The sequence below is a fragment of the Python bivittatus genome, unplaced genomic scaffold (genome assembly GCF_059951505.1).
Source record: "Python bivittatus isolate LINGU-HERP-01145 unplaced genomic scaffold, Pbiv_v1 ctg000070_np1212, whole genome shotgun sequence".
Lineage (NCBI taxonomy): Eukaryota > Metazoa > Chordata > Lepidosauria > Squamata > Pythonidae > Python > Python bivittatus.
Window position 1 is genome coordinate 54,960,280 of NW_028277034.1, and position 14,696 is coordinate 54,974,975.

The 14,696-nt window shown below is 39.8% G+C and overlaps 1 protein-coding gene across 3 annotated transcripts in view; it reads left to right on the plus strand.

Moving 5' to 3' along the window:
* Positions 1 to 14,696, plus strand: part of PTPRA (protein tyrosine phosphatase receptor type A) — a 142,715-nt gene that overhangs the window by 35,893 nt on the left and 92,126 nt on the right. For all 3 annotated transcript variants that reach the window (XM_088133201.1, XM_088133200.1, XM_088133199.1), the window contains exon 2: positions 9,635 to 9,702. The gene's annotated coding sequence lies outside the window, so the exon portion shown is untranslated. The remainder of the gene's footprint in view (positions 1 to 9,634; positions 9,703 to 14,696) is intronic.

Here is a 14,696-nt window from a genome sequence, read left to right on the forward strand (position 1 = left end):
GTTCGAATAAAGCGGGGGGACCCTCCGCTTCCCTTTGGTCTTGAACACTGATTAATCTGGAATGTACACCTTAATGTGATTTCCATTTCGTTTTGTTCATTTTATAATCATAACTAAATTATGGCTTGGGTTTTGTTTTTATTTTGTTGGATTTTGTTTTATTGTTCTAAGCCCCCCTTGCATGCTTATCTAAGCAAGGCAGGGCAAAATTTTAATAAATAATAAATGAAGCAACGTGGGGCCAAGGTCAGGGGACCCCAATTCAAACTCCCCTCCATCATGGAAGACACATCCATAATTGTAATGTTTCTCCAATTATGCCATCTAAGTCGATAACGTTATCAATTTCCACATGCTCATAATATGTATTGCTTCCTTTTCCCCAGTTGTTTTCCCCTAATGTATATAGCATTCATTTCAATTCTTTTCTTTGAAATCTCATTGTCATTCCTGCGTAACTCTCTAAAATACTTCTTCCAAGATTCCCTCACTCTAGTTTCATGTTCACCCTTTCCTGTTATTGTTAATTCCATCCCTTTTCCTTATTTAGTCCTTTTTACCCACTTCCATCAAATTGCACTGCAATTTCTCTACCTCTTTTAATCTGAACTCATGGAGGAAATCTATATATGTGGTTGCTAAGAGTTGCCAACAACTTGATGGCATATAATCAATTTAATCTTAACTGTGCCTTGTTCTCTGTACACATTGCACAATATTTTTGTCCCATTTTACTTCATCATTCCATCAAGCTTCCTTTCCCTACTTCTCATTAGCATAACTCCAAAAACTTCTGTGGCATTTGAACATATATTTTTTTTCATTCTGTTCAAGCAGTTTCCCCATCCTCTTTCTTTATATCCGCTTTCCATTCACTCTGTTGTAAGATTAGTCTTCTAAAACTTTTAAATACAAGGTTTATACTCCCTCCTCCTGTTTTCCTTCTACTTTCAGGCTACTTTAATATCGCATGTTCATTTTTTTCTCTAAAACCCACTCTTGGCACTAACTAAAATTTGGTCTTTCCCACATCCAGAATGTCTTATCACCTTGTATCCTTCACTAATGCTTAATCTTTCATTATAAAAACCCAACTCAATCATGCTTTTAGATTTATGCACATTTTTTGTCATGTGCATGTAACAGTAGGCTTCTGTTTAAGCCATGCATTCAAAGTATACAGTTCTTTTATAAGCAAATGCTCACCAGTCACTATTCCCATTCATTCTCGGGTCTCTAAATAGCCTAACTGCCTAGCCATGCATTCATGTCCCCTAACAGGGTTATTTTTTCCCCCTTCAGATCACATTCATTCAAAATGTTGCATATGTTTTTCCTAAAACCCGTCCCTGGTTCTTCTGTTATCAGCATTTACTAACATCTCCCTCTGGATCCCTACTTTCATACACAGCCACAGCAGCCTAGATAACCTGTACCAATCAGTTTGGGCACATTTTAGTCAATAGGCCACAGAGGTACCTGAACCCTAGTTTTACTCCAAGCATTTTCATGCTATTCTGTGCAAGCTAGAATCTCTAATCTCTTAAGAGTTTTCAACCCAATACACCATTGCCCATGTTTCATGGAATATGTCCCCTTGTTTGCAGCCAGATTGGCAGTATGGTGGGGACACTGAGGACCTTAATACAATTCAGAACCAAGTGATTTTATTTTTACTATAGTTGGCTTTGCTTCATGTTAGCAGTGGGGTTGATAATTGCTTTGTTAGGATCCTATGAGCCTTTGGATGGCAGCGACTCTGAAATTCCAGTGCTTTTATTGATCATGAACAAAGCTTGTTAATTCAAGGGAAATTAGTATTTCTGCTCCTGTTGTATTAGAACTTTTTCGTCATTGTTGGATCTTCTGGCTAAATGAAGGGATGAGACCCACTATGACTGTAATCTTGTACTACATGTGCTAAGCCCTCTAAAGTTTATGGTTTGCTTCCTGTTGTGGAATTGAAGTTTATCAGACCACCAAACATTTTTGCCTCCTTTTCCAGGGCCTTTCAAGTCTGTAAATAACAGCTGGGATTTCAGTAGGAAATCACTTCTCTTTGATTGCCTTCTAGTAGTGACATTAATAATGTAAAAATCGGGTTGTTGGTTTTCTGTTTGAGAGGTCGCCATTCAGAAAAGGAATTGCAAACATAGCCATGAGCTAGCAAATTGGATTCCAATCTTATTTTTTCTTCATCAAGAAAGGTGCTAATAAACGTGGGTGCTGATTTAGGAGGCAAGAGTAAGTTGATCATCTCACAACTTACATTTGCAGGGTTAGGGTTTATCCTAAAATGACACCACCACCCCTTTCTCAGTCTCAATTCTCATGTAAAATATTCCATCTTCTATCGTCGCCTATGACTGTGATCTCTTTCCTGGGGTGTTTTATAATGGCAAGGAGGTTATGATGCTTCTCGAATCTTTTTATTGTATTTGCTTCCATTTCAAGCTTTTAATTTGTGCATGTGTGTGTGTTGGTGTAAGTATTGTATTATTTGTATGCATTTGGCTTCTTGGTTTCTTTTTTAATATGATAACGGTAATTTACACATATTTTAAGCTATGTATCCAGAAGGATGTAAAAGTAGCTTACAATATTTTAATATGAAATAATTAAATTTTCAGTGTTTTTGACTAGAGGATCCTGGCTTCTAAAATAATTGCTTGGAGCAGATGGATTAGAGTGTGCAGGTATTTTGTCTCTAAAAGTGACATCTGTCCCTCTAAGCTCCCTAGCCTAGCTACACTGGGACTGCAATATAACATTATGTATGTATATATAAGTTAATCCTCCACAAGCAGGTGTTGCCAAGTCCAAATTAATTTCTACAGTTTGGATGATGGGACTTCTAGATTTAGGTGAAAAAAATTGCATTGCAGTAGCTCCCAGATCTTGGCAACAATTTCTCTTTGTTGGATTGAGCAAAAACTTCTAAAGGATTGCTTTCTTCCCTAATAAACGAAACATTAGCCATGGTGAGAGCCGTTGGATGCTACGTATCTTCCATCACAAGTGGGCAGGTAGGCTATTATGGGGTTAACCTAGTGTGGTTAGCTCCAGCTGTACTCATTTTGTGACTGATGTGTGTTCACGGGTTTGCTGTAAATCACCCAACTCCCAACAGTTCTGGTTGGTTAATAAGAAAAAAAGAAATACAAGAATAAAGGAGTAAAAAATGGCAGAGATGACAAAAACCAGGCAGGAAGAAAAAGCAAAGACCCATGCCACCCAAAGGGGGTTGCCAAAGGCCTGGGCAAAGACCCAGATCTTCAGGGCCCTCTGAAACACCAGCAGGGTGGGGGCCACCTGGATCTCAGGGGTAACCTCATTCCAGAGGGCAGATGCCACAGCAGAGAAGTCTATGCTTCTGGGGACCGGACAGATGGCATTGTTTAATTGAAGGAACCCGGAGCGTGCCAACCCTGCAGGATCGCACTGGCCAGGCAGATGCTATGGGAGATTTAACATGGTATTATATTTTAACATAATGTCATCAGTGTGTTTGTAGGGACATTAGTGTGTTTCTGAGGCTCAATTTAGCAACCACACCTATCTACTACAGTTTTGGCATTTCTGTACAGTTTGAGATGGATTCCCTTTCACTTTTATTTCACCCGTTAACTTTTGAATGAACAAAAGAGGTCAGTTGGGGTCCTTAAGCTTCATTAATTGTCTTCATCCTCATTTTGGTAGCCTTGTAGAGCGCATGGCATTTTTAGAAGAAACCTGTTTTCTTAGAGCTTGATGATTTTAATGACTTGGATGACTTCCATAGATTGTTTCAGGTGCAAGGCTAGCAAAGTAAGCTTCGTTTTTTCTCCTACAAGCAAGTCATGCCCTGAAAAGGATTTGGAAGAAACTCCAATTTAGTGAGGCTTCAAAAAGAAAGGAATATTTGCCTAACAGTGTATAACTTTCCAGTCAGTATTAAGTGTCTGAAAATCATTGCAACAAAGGAAACTGAGATTTTTTTTAAACTAGGTTTTTAATCTGCTTGTTTTTGGTCAAAGTATGGTGCTCAGTGTGGCTAGCAATAACAAATTAAACACAATTAAAATATTTTGACATTAATTATGAACACAGGACTTAGAGCAACAACCATATTATAAACTTTATTATGATACAATCTAATAAACCATTTAATAATTAAACCATTAGATGAAACGATTAATTAAAAACAATAAGAAACTGTTTCATTTATACAATCTGTACAGAAACTAGCATATCGGCGTTAAACTTAATTAGCCCTTAGGATCTCAGTGGTGTTGGATAGGCGTCACAAGACAGCAGTCCAGTCCTGTGCCTGTACTTCAGTGTTTAGTGGCAAGGTGTCCCCCCCCCCCCCACCAGTCTAATGCATATGACAAATTCTTTATCCCCCATTGTTGCAGTTTCAAAAATCCTCAAGTCCCTAAAATCAAAGGGTAGCTTAATTTTCAGTAGGGAATCCATTTCCACAAGATTTGGTCTGGATACCAATTCAGTGTTTTCTAGAACAGTCCAGCTTGGACTTAGGGGGCCTGTTTGAACCAAGCTTCAGAGGTACTTTGCAGCAACAGGAGTTCCCAGTACAGCTACAAGGAAGGGTCTTGTGTCTTCGTTGTAGCTCTACTGGGAATTCCTGTTGCTTCAAAGAATTGCAAGGATGCGACTTTGTTTCTCTTCAAGTTCATCCTTGCAATTCTACTGAGTGACCATCTTCCACTATCCCAGAATAATGGGCACTTTGCTTGCCCATCTCTCACTTTGCTGAAGGCAGATACCTACGGGCAAGTTGCCAGAATGAAAATCTAGTTTCCATAGGGGAGCGGAAATGTTCTGTAATCAGGAACCCTGAAAGGCCTCGTGTCCTGATTGGATGGGAATAATCACCTTGTTCAAATTATTCCCAGGACGCCTGCCTCCCTTCCTTCCTGCTGCCTGCATTTGATTATGCTGTTAGGTTGGTTAAGTGAAAATTAGTTGGATGCAGGTGGTAAAAGAACAAAAGTGTAAGCGAGAACTGCCAAGGGAGTCACAAAGGCAAAATCAATAGAAGTTAATAGGAACCGTTCAAGAGAGTGTGCAAGAGGCATTCCCAAAGTTTGGACTTTGATTGAGTGATTATGTGCCATGAATTCATTGTCGATTCCTAGAGACTGATTTGATTTTCAAGACCTAAGTGCTCTATTTATCTGAAAGGAAGATTAGTTTTCCTCAGGTAATTTATCTTTAAAAGGAGAGAAAAACCTTCTACCCTCCGAGAATATCATAACAGAGGCAGATGAGTTTTTCTGTTTAATCTTCCTTGGGTACGATTGTCTTCCCTTTGAATAAATTCATTTCTTAGCTTGTTAAAGAGTCCTATTCCCATTGTCAGTGGTCTGGTCCACTTCCTGCCAAAATGAGGGTTTGATATGACTCTTAATAATTTATGAAAGCCCCGTAGCAATTTTATGATTCTGAAGCTAGAAAGCTCAGATAGTCATTTCTGGTTTTGGAACTGAGTCTAACCTCCCTTGACTGGACCAGAATATGTTCTTTAGGTCTGTGATCCTAGCAAATTAGAATTGGAGATGGGTAAGGCCCAGAACTTAAGATTGTTCCGAAAGATTGAAGGCTCCTTGATGGCCTTTCAAAGGTTGTTGAAAACCGAGCTTTTCTGCTGAGCGTTCCAAGGATGGATCACTGCGCCCTCTTTTTATTTTCCATTCTTATGTTTTGAGGTTGTTCATTTTATGATTTAGTTTATTTTTGTTTTAATCATAGTGTGGATGTTTTAATAATTTTCTTGGCGTATCTGGTCAACCGCCAAGGGTCATGAGATTGAATCGATGTCCTACCCCAATCAGTCACTAAAATGAGACTTGCTAATTCTCTCTCCTCTGGCCTGCCCAGCTCCCATTCCTGATTTTTTTGGAGGAGGAGGAGGGGTTCCTTCTTTTCCTCGAAGTGTCTGAAATGGCCTTTGTGTTCTAATTAGTGCATTTTTCCTTTGGCAGGAAAATGTTTGCAGTTGCACATCTGTCTCCTACCTTCAATTAGCCGGGAAGTCTAGCTGCAACAGGCTTAATTGGCAAAAAGAGAATTCTGTTCGGTTAGGCAAGTGGATATGAAGAGGAGAAAGGTTGGATCAGTCATTTCACTATTAGGAGAAGACAGAGGCATTATTAGCTTTCTTTTGCAAGGGCCCTAAATCCATTTCCCATTTTGAGTGTCTATCCCTATGGCTTTATCAGCCTTTCTTAAAGCTTTCTCCTTTCTAGGGCATCCCACTTCCCCTATTAAATTTTGCTGAGAAGCCCGTAGCAGTGTCAGGATCTTGAATAAGAAGTTTCCCTTTCCAACTTTGGTTTTTTAAAGTTTTTAAAACAACAGAGGTTCCGCTCAGGGAATCCCTTCCAAGAATGTATAGATTGTGTTTGAGGGCAATCCAGCACGAGCCAATGATTTGTCGTGGTTTGTTTTTTTTAATGGAAAACAGCTTTTTTATTGTGGATGAAATTATGCTCAGGGTGCCAATAAGACAAAAACAATATGTCCCATCCAGGGAAAAGGGATTAAAGAGCGTATAAGTTGAAGTAGTAAGTAAATGAATAAATTAGAGTCCAGGCATCTCTGTTTGGGAAACATAGTAATTTCCCAAGATGTCCTTTCCGTAACAACATCTGTGCTGCCTACCTGTTTCTGAAGGACTGCGACACAGCCTTATGTCTGTTCAAAGTTAAAGCCTTTTTATTGCTGCAATGATTTTTCTAAAAATTAAGTGCATACACAAATTAAATTCAAGGTGATGTCTCTCAGATAAATGAGGGTGCTAAGTACTTCTAATGCTAAATCCCTGCCATTGCTGTGCAAAAATATTAATTAATTGCAATTTGTTCATTACCAGAAATGTCTAAACACACTTCATATTAGAGTTGCCTGTTAAGAAAATAGGAGCTTGCAGGAAATTTGTGGTGAGGCTGTGTAAGATCAAAACAAAATTAGTCTATAAAAATCTGCCTGCCTGCCTGCCTGCCTGCCTGCCTGCCTGCCTGCCTGACAAGTTGAATTTTGTACAGAGGAAAATTGGGAGCCAGTTCTCTTGTTTGTTTGTTTCAAAGGGTGTGAACATTGATATCTCTCCCCCTTTGTTTGAGTAGTTACTACAATATAACATTTACTACATTTCTTAACAGATATCATTGAATTGTTTAAAAGTTTTAAGCTTGGACCTGCTTGCCTGATATCACTGAATCAAATGAATTATTGTTTAATTTATAATAATACTCTTCTAGGCATATTTCATATATCAAGAAGGAGATTTCTGAATTGTGTGAAATGTACAGATTTGTACTAGGCAAACACTACTTTTAAAAAATTGGGTATACACGCGCACACACACAGAACTGTTAGCTAACTGATCTTTAATTATTCAAACTGAAGGATCGGTTAAAAGATAATTGATTTTAAAGTTAAGACTGTGTATTATTGAAGATTTTATATTAGCCTCTTTCTATGATTTGCATGAAGTTAGCTTTTTGAGTTGGATATAAATTTAGATAAATTTAACTCAAAAATTCTCAAACTATGTGATCCTGCAACCCCCTTAAGGAGATAAAGGAATCTGGGTGACCCCCAGCCTTCATGAATGAGATGGTTTCTTTGAGTTTAGGGTTGGACAAGAATTTAATACAGCACTTATTAAAAGATGTGTAACTTCCATTGTCCTTTCTTGACTTTTATCAGACCTACCTGTAGATTGCTCCTCATTAGATTCTGCCTTACCACACAGCAAAACCTTTTCCATTTTGAAAGGCTGCAGACATAAAATAATGGGTAAAAATATTGAATTTCACAAGTACGTGCACTTCTGCAGACAAGCCAAAGGTTACACGTATACCGTATTGGCACACCAGAAGTCATCAGCCAGCAGGAAACTTCTCTAAGCCCGGGTCTCTTAACCTGAGGACCTCCAAGGGGGTTTGTGGATAGATTTCCAGGGGTCCATGAACTTGGATGGGGAAAAGCCCCAGAATTTTATTTTCACTGACCTCTAATTGAAATTGGTTTTTCATTCAACAATGTATATAAGCCACAAAGTAATTTGTGGCCTCTAGATTCCCAAAATGTTTGTTAACTTAAATAAATCTCGCTATCTAAATTTATTATATCCTAAACAACAACAAAACTTTATTTCAGTCATAGACCAGCATAAAATAGAAACCAGGAAAATTATGTCCATTTCAGTGATTCCACTAAAACTTATAAATGATAACTAAAAGCTAGAATTGCTAGTGCAATATATAACATTAAAATATAAAATATAATTTTAAAATATAAAAATAAATATATTTTATATATAAAATTAAAGTGCTAATGTCTCTATAAAAACGCTTAATATCAATACTAAAACTATACACTATAGGGAGGCCTCTGAAGGCTGCAAAAACAATGTAAAAACAAATGAAGATTTAAAAAAAAAAAGAATTCTCAGTAAGTTTATCCATGCCCAGTATCCTTAATTATCTGTTTGCAAATTTTAATTCCTGCCAGGCAAAATCTAGCTATGTTGTATGTAATAAATGGTTCCTTATCTGAAGGGAGAAAATCAAGAAAAGAACTTGCATTACGAGCTATATAGGTGCCAAGAAAGAAGAAAGAAAAAGTTTCTTGTGTAGTAGGGGCAGATTTTATCCTAAAAAAGATGTCTTGTAATTGATTTAATGGATTAATAAAGAAGCATTCATATTACTATATTGCATCGTGTTTTTAATGCATGCATGTATATATTCTGGGTGTTTGTGTTCTATCCATTCAATCATGTCTGATTCTTGGAGACGGCCTGGACAAGTCCCTGCAATTTTCTTGCAAAGGTTTTTGGGAAGTGGTTTGCCATTGCCTCCTCCTTCCTAGGGCTGAGAGAGAGTGACTGGCCCAAGGTCACCCACCTGGCTTTGTGTGTAAGGGGAGATTAGAACTCAGGGTCTCTCTGTTTCTAGCCTAATGCCTTAACCACTACACCAAACTGGCTCTCATATCTGTCTGTCTGTCTCTCTGTCTTTCTACATCTACATCTATCTATCTGTTGATTACTGTGTTTGAGCATCAGTGCTTTATATTGTAATTCAATCTGCCTCTATGTATTTTATTTTATGCATTCAAATACTTTTTCTGAGAAGGGGCCTGTAGGTTTCACTAGACACCAAGGGATCCCTGGCAGGAAGCGGTTGAGGACCCCTACTCTTAGCATACTGAGTTTGGTAAGGGTTTTGACAGATGGCTAGACCCACGGGCTTAGCACTCTCTCAAAACTCACTTCAAATTTTGCTCCCCATTTTTCCTGCCCAGGCAAAACAGAAGCCCGTTTTGGCAAGACTGGGCAGGGAAAGCAGTATTACTTTTAGCACTCTGGACGTTTCCCCCTGTTGGGCTTAGGCTTAAAAAAAAAAATTGTGATCCACCTTGTAAGTTGTTCATGAGCCCCCAAGGTGCCACAATTCACAGTATTTGCTCTACTGCTTTCACTGAACCTGCTAAGAGTGTGACTAACAATAAATCCAGCCCTCTGACCAATTCTCCATTGAATCAAGATGCCACTAATTTTTTGTGACTTGTTACAACAGAACCATCAAAGTAAAAATAAATTTTGCTGTTTTATTTGCAGCCTACTGGTTTGAAGATTTGACTTCCACGGAATTATCCTCAAGAGAGAGGGTTTGCCAAGAATACGGGGTAAGCAGATCAAACGTTAGACGAATCATTCTCCAAGATTTTCTACAGCCTGGTTCAGAGACAACATTGTCTAAAACTGTGACTTCCCAAGTGCTTAAAAGTTTAGTTATTCAGTAATGGCGGATGGATAATAAAGCAAGCGTGTGGATTTTCATTATTATTATTATTTATTTTATTTATTTAATTTATTTAATTTGCATGGCTGCCCATCTCACCGAGTGACTCTGGGCGGCGAACAAAATTTAAACTAAAAACAATTCAAATAATACAAACATTAGGTTATGATGATGATGATTATAAAATAATTATATTTTAAATACATTTAAAAAACAAGAAAAGGGTGGAGAAGTTTCCCCCCCTCCTACTCCCTTCAGTAATACTTCTTGATTTTAAATTGTGTTCTCCAAATTACAATTGCATGATCGTTATTGTTGTTCTTGGTCAAATTAAATGAAGTCAATTTGGGCAGGAAGTGAGTAGATATTAATCCCATATTCTTCCCTAGGAAATGATCAAGGATGTAATATAATACATTAGTGCATAAACATCTTTTAAGAAAAGGAAGTGAGTACAGATACAAACATTGTCTGCTTATAAGGATGAACCTGCCAGAGCTTCAAAAAGTCATAACTTTGCAACTTTGAAAAACTCTAACCAGAACCTAGAGTTTGGGGCTGTGTTCCATGTACAAAAAATTCTCCTGCTGCCCAAATGAAAACCCCAATAGATTACATGCCATTTAGTAATTACAATTTCTTTTTTTGCTTTTTTAATGCAAACTTGTTCATAAGAATGCAGCTGTTTTGCATTTCCTCTGTGAGGAAATGAGAGTTTCCTAAATAGCCGTTTACCATGATGTGTTGCATTATAGATTCCCAACGCTGTTCCCCTACAAGAGATGTGGGAACAGCGTAACTCTCACTGGGGTGATTGAAGGTGCTCACTACCGTTACTTGTGGCCTTGCCAAATGGTAGACTGGCTGTGGACCTGGACACACAAGTGATTTAGAGTCTTGACATCCGAAGCATGGGAAGGGTCCGTATTTGTCATGTTTAAAGGAGGCTGGGGATTTTAAGGGGTTGAATAAGGTGCTGTTTTGCTCCTGAAATCCCCACAATAATCTTTGACCTCATACATTCTGGTGGCTCCAAAAGATGTTGGCAGGCTGTACGTTGTCTAAATGCATGTTCACTGTTCCAAACTCCTTTAAGAATTGTTCCAAAAGCAGTGTAGAGGAAGCAACTGTATTGGGTAGATCTTCTGTATCCATTATGATAAAAATGGTCGTAGCTCCAAATAAATGGTTTTAACACAGCTTCTCTCAGGAGCACTTAGCTTCTCTGTGTGGGGTTAGTCTCATGTGGTTTGAGCTCCACTCTGGGGCTGAAAGTCCAAGTGGTTCTGAGGCCCTCGCGCACCCGCACTGCGCCCCTGCGCACCCTCACTGACCCTCCCATGCACCCCCTTGCACCCTCCCCCAGCCGGCAGCACTTGAGGCTTGCAACTTCCTGCCAGCTTCCCCACTGATCGGATTGTGGGAAGCCAGCAGGAAGTTGCCTCAACTAACGACCGGGGCATTCACTTAACGACGACAACCAGGACTGTCGGGATTGTGGTTGCTAAGCGATGCGGTCCTGTGATGTTTCACCTAACAATCTCATTGCTTAGCGATGGAAGTTCCAGTCCCAAATGTGGTTGTTAGGCGAGGACTATCTGTAGCTGTCCTGGGAACCTAGTTCAGTTGCAAAACACCAATGGAGCCATTTGTAACCTGCATGCTTTCCTGCCTCCTTCCTTGTGTCCTTTTCCTAAATAGATAGGCCCTGTTTCACCAGGCAGTACAACCTCCCAAGATTTTTAATTGACAAGAAAGTGCATTGAGCCCGTATAGGCAGATATAAGTTAGGCAGCTGCCCCGCCATAAGTAACTGGGTTTGATGCTTGAAGACAGACCAAGTGCCCAGGAATGCTAGTTGCATGGATGCTTGTCCCTCACCTCCCTTGTGATACTTTTCTTTGCATGCGCACTCTCTCTCTCTCTCTGTACGTGTGTGTGAGTGCATGAGCAAGAGAGTGGATCTACATTGCTGTTTGCTTTTATTCCTTCTCTCTCCTCCTCCAGACCCCACCTCAATCTTCATTTCCTTTTTCTTAAGAAAAAACAAGGGTGCATATAATCCCAGGCTAAACTAAGTTACTACCATCCTGGAACAGAGCATTGTTCTTTCTTTCTCCCCCTCTGCAATTTTATATTCTTGGAGGGATTTTTGCAAAAAAGTGTGTTGCTTTGCATCTCTCTCCCTAGACATGCAAGTAATTTTATTTTTCAGTGACCTCGCATTGGCTATAGTCCTATGAAGCAGCAGAATCTGTATTAGAGGATTGTATTAAATTAACAATATAACAATATATTAAATTAATAACTATCATGCAGTTTGAGCTTCACAGCCTGCCACTTTTCGGAAGGGAGATTCAGGTACCAAAGGGCTGGCATTTCAGAATAGCATGTCCATTATTGGGCACTAAGCATGCGAGAGAGACAATGAAGCTGATGAATTAAATCAAGATTTATGCGACAACAAGAGGATCCAAGCCAACTTTTTACTGGGAAGAGAACCAAATATGAAATAGCTGTGCCTTTCTGAACATTGCCACATGCATGTGGCTTTTAGCCTTCTTCCAAGATGATTTAAATTGGTGCAGGAAGCAGAGCAGGGGACGCCATGTTTGTTTTTAAGGAACACCCCTCATTGTGTCGTCTGGAGATTCACCAAACTCTTTACCCCATATAGGCAGAGTCTTTGGTGGAGACTAAAGCATCATCTTGCCATGTCATCTGGGACATCTTTTCATCGTGAACTCTGAGGAAGTGGAGAGGCTCCAGTCTAAGCTGGCCACTTTAAAACCCCTGCCCAGTTTAGCTTTTGCAAGGAGCACATGAAGAGGAAGCCACCTAGATCTGCAAAGTTGTCCATGCCTTTTTTTCAAGATTCAGTGATTTTAGGTAATTATTGTCCAACACCCTCCTTCTTTTGAAGGGGGGAGGGGTTGTTGAAACAGTGGTGGCTGTTTAACTTTGCAGCACCCTAGAAGGTGTAGATCATCTGGGATCCTTTTTGGTTAAGGTTCAGTCCCAGGTGTGGGACTAAGAGAGCTCTCTTGGATGACCTATCTCAGGACTTGGATGGCAGATCTTGATGGGCAGGTTGGGATAAAAGGTACTGTTTTAGTGTGGCCCTGCTCCTTCCAGATGGTGGTTATAAATAAGGTGTCAGCCTGATGGCCTCTGAAATGTGGGGTGCCACAGGGGTCTCTCCCCTACTCTTTAGCATCTATATGAAACCTTTAGGAGAGTCATGTGACCATTTGGGATGTGGGATCATCAGTATGTTGATGACACCTTTATATCCCCAACCCAGTCTGTAGGAGAGATGCTGTTGGCATCCTATCTCCATGCCTGGTTGCTTTAAGCTGTGGGAGGGAGAGAACAGGCTGAAATGGAACCTGGGTAAGGTGACCATGCAACTTGCTTAACGACTATCGTAAAAAGGTCACAAATTGCAATCTTGTGACAGTGGGGGTGGTTTGATGGTTTGCAACAGTGGTGAGTACAGGTTGTAAACCGCTTTTTCCGAGGCCGTCAGAACTTTGAATCATGGTTAACAAACAGTCATTACCTGTAATATTCTACATTGTATATCATGCAAGCTACCCAGCATTGTTGGATTGCAGTGGGGTATAAATGCCACAAATAAATGCCTGGAACAAGAAAAATCATAAAATCCAGCAAGCTTGGGACAGAAAATACAGTAACAAGGTTGAATAGAATTGTGCATTTTTATTAGAAGGTTGTTAGGCAAGAGTTTTCCTCATGCTCTCTATACTCTTTCCCCAAATCCGTATCATCATCTAAATGTATATACCACCCAACTCCCAGCAACTCCCAGTAATTATGGAATTGCTATGGATTTCCTAAGTTTTCTTCCTCTTATGGGAAATCATGAAAGCCTTTGCTTTGGACTGGCTTTGGAGTTACACAGAGTAGAACTCCATGAATCACATGATTGCTTAGGCACAAAGACGGCAGATCATTTTTATGGAATGTCCCTGGTTATACCTCTATCCCTGAAAATCTGTCCTGGAGTGCTGGTGGACATCTTTAAAGTGTGTACAATCACCGTGGGGTCTGAGGGAATATAAAAGTGTGGGTGCAGGTTGCTTTCCCTCCCAGGTGGCTTCCTCCAACAGGGAGCCTTTGGTAGCTCGCCATTCTCTCCACCAATAGCAGGACTTCACATCTGGCCAGCTCTGTATCCAATCCATTGTAAACTGCCTATGCTTACCCCCTGTAGTGAGATTGTTGATTTTGGCTCTTCAGTCTGACGAAGAGACCTGATAGTCATGTCCAGGTACATAAAGAGAAGCTACAGGGAAGATACTCAGGAACTGTTTTCCATGGCCACCAAAAGTAGGGCTGAAAAGTAGAGGTATAAGTTATAGCTACCTAGATTGTGTTGAAATATGAGAGCAAAGTTTCTAATGGTAAGATCTGTACAAGAGTGGAACAGTCTACTGTGGAATTTGTGGGCTTCTACCGGTGGAGGCTTACAAGCATAGGCTGGACAGCCATGGATAGTTGACATGGTTTGTCCTGGACATTCCAGAGGGTTGGACTAGATGATCCTTGTGATCCCTTCCAACTCTATCATGCTATGATTCTGTGATTGTTCTGGAGGAAAAATGCACATTATAGCTAACAACCTAGGCTACGGTTATTTTTATCATTTTAAATCTAGAATGGTTTTGGAGTTAGGTGGCACCTAAACCAAAATCAATCGATCAAGAAAGAGAGAAAGCACGCACACACTTCCTTTGGGCAAATTCTGGCCATCTAGTATATGATTTCAGTCCTGCTTTAAAGAAGGATGAAATTCAGGAAGGGACTTGAACTCAAAGCAGCAGTCCTTAATCTAGGCACCCTCCCTCTAGACTC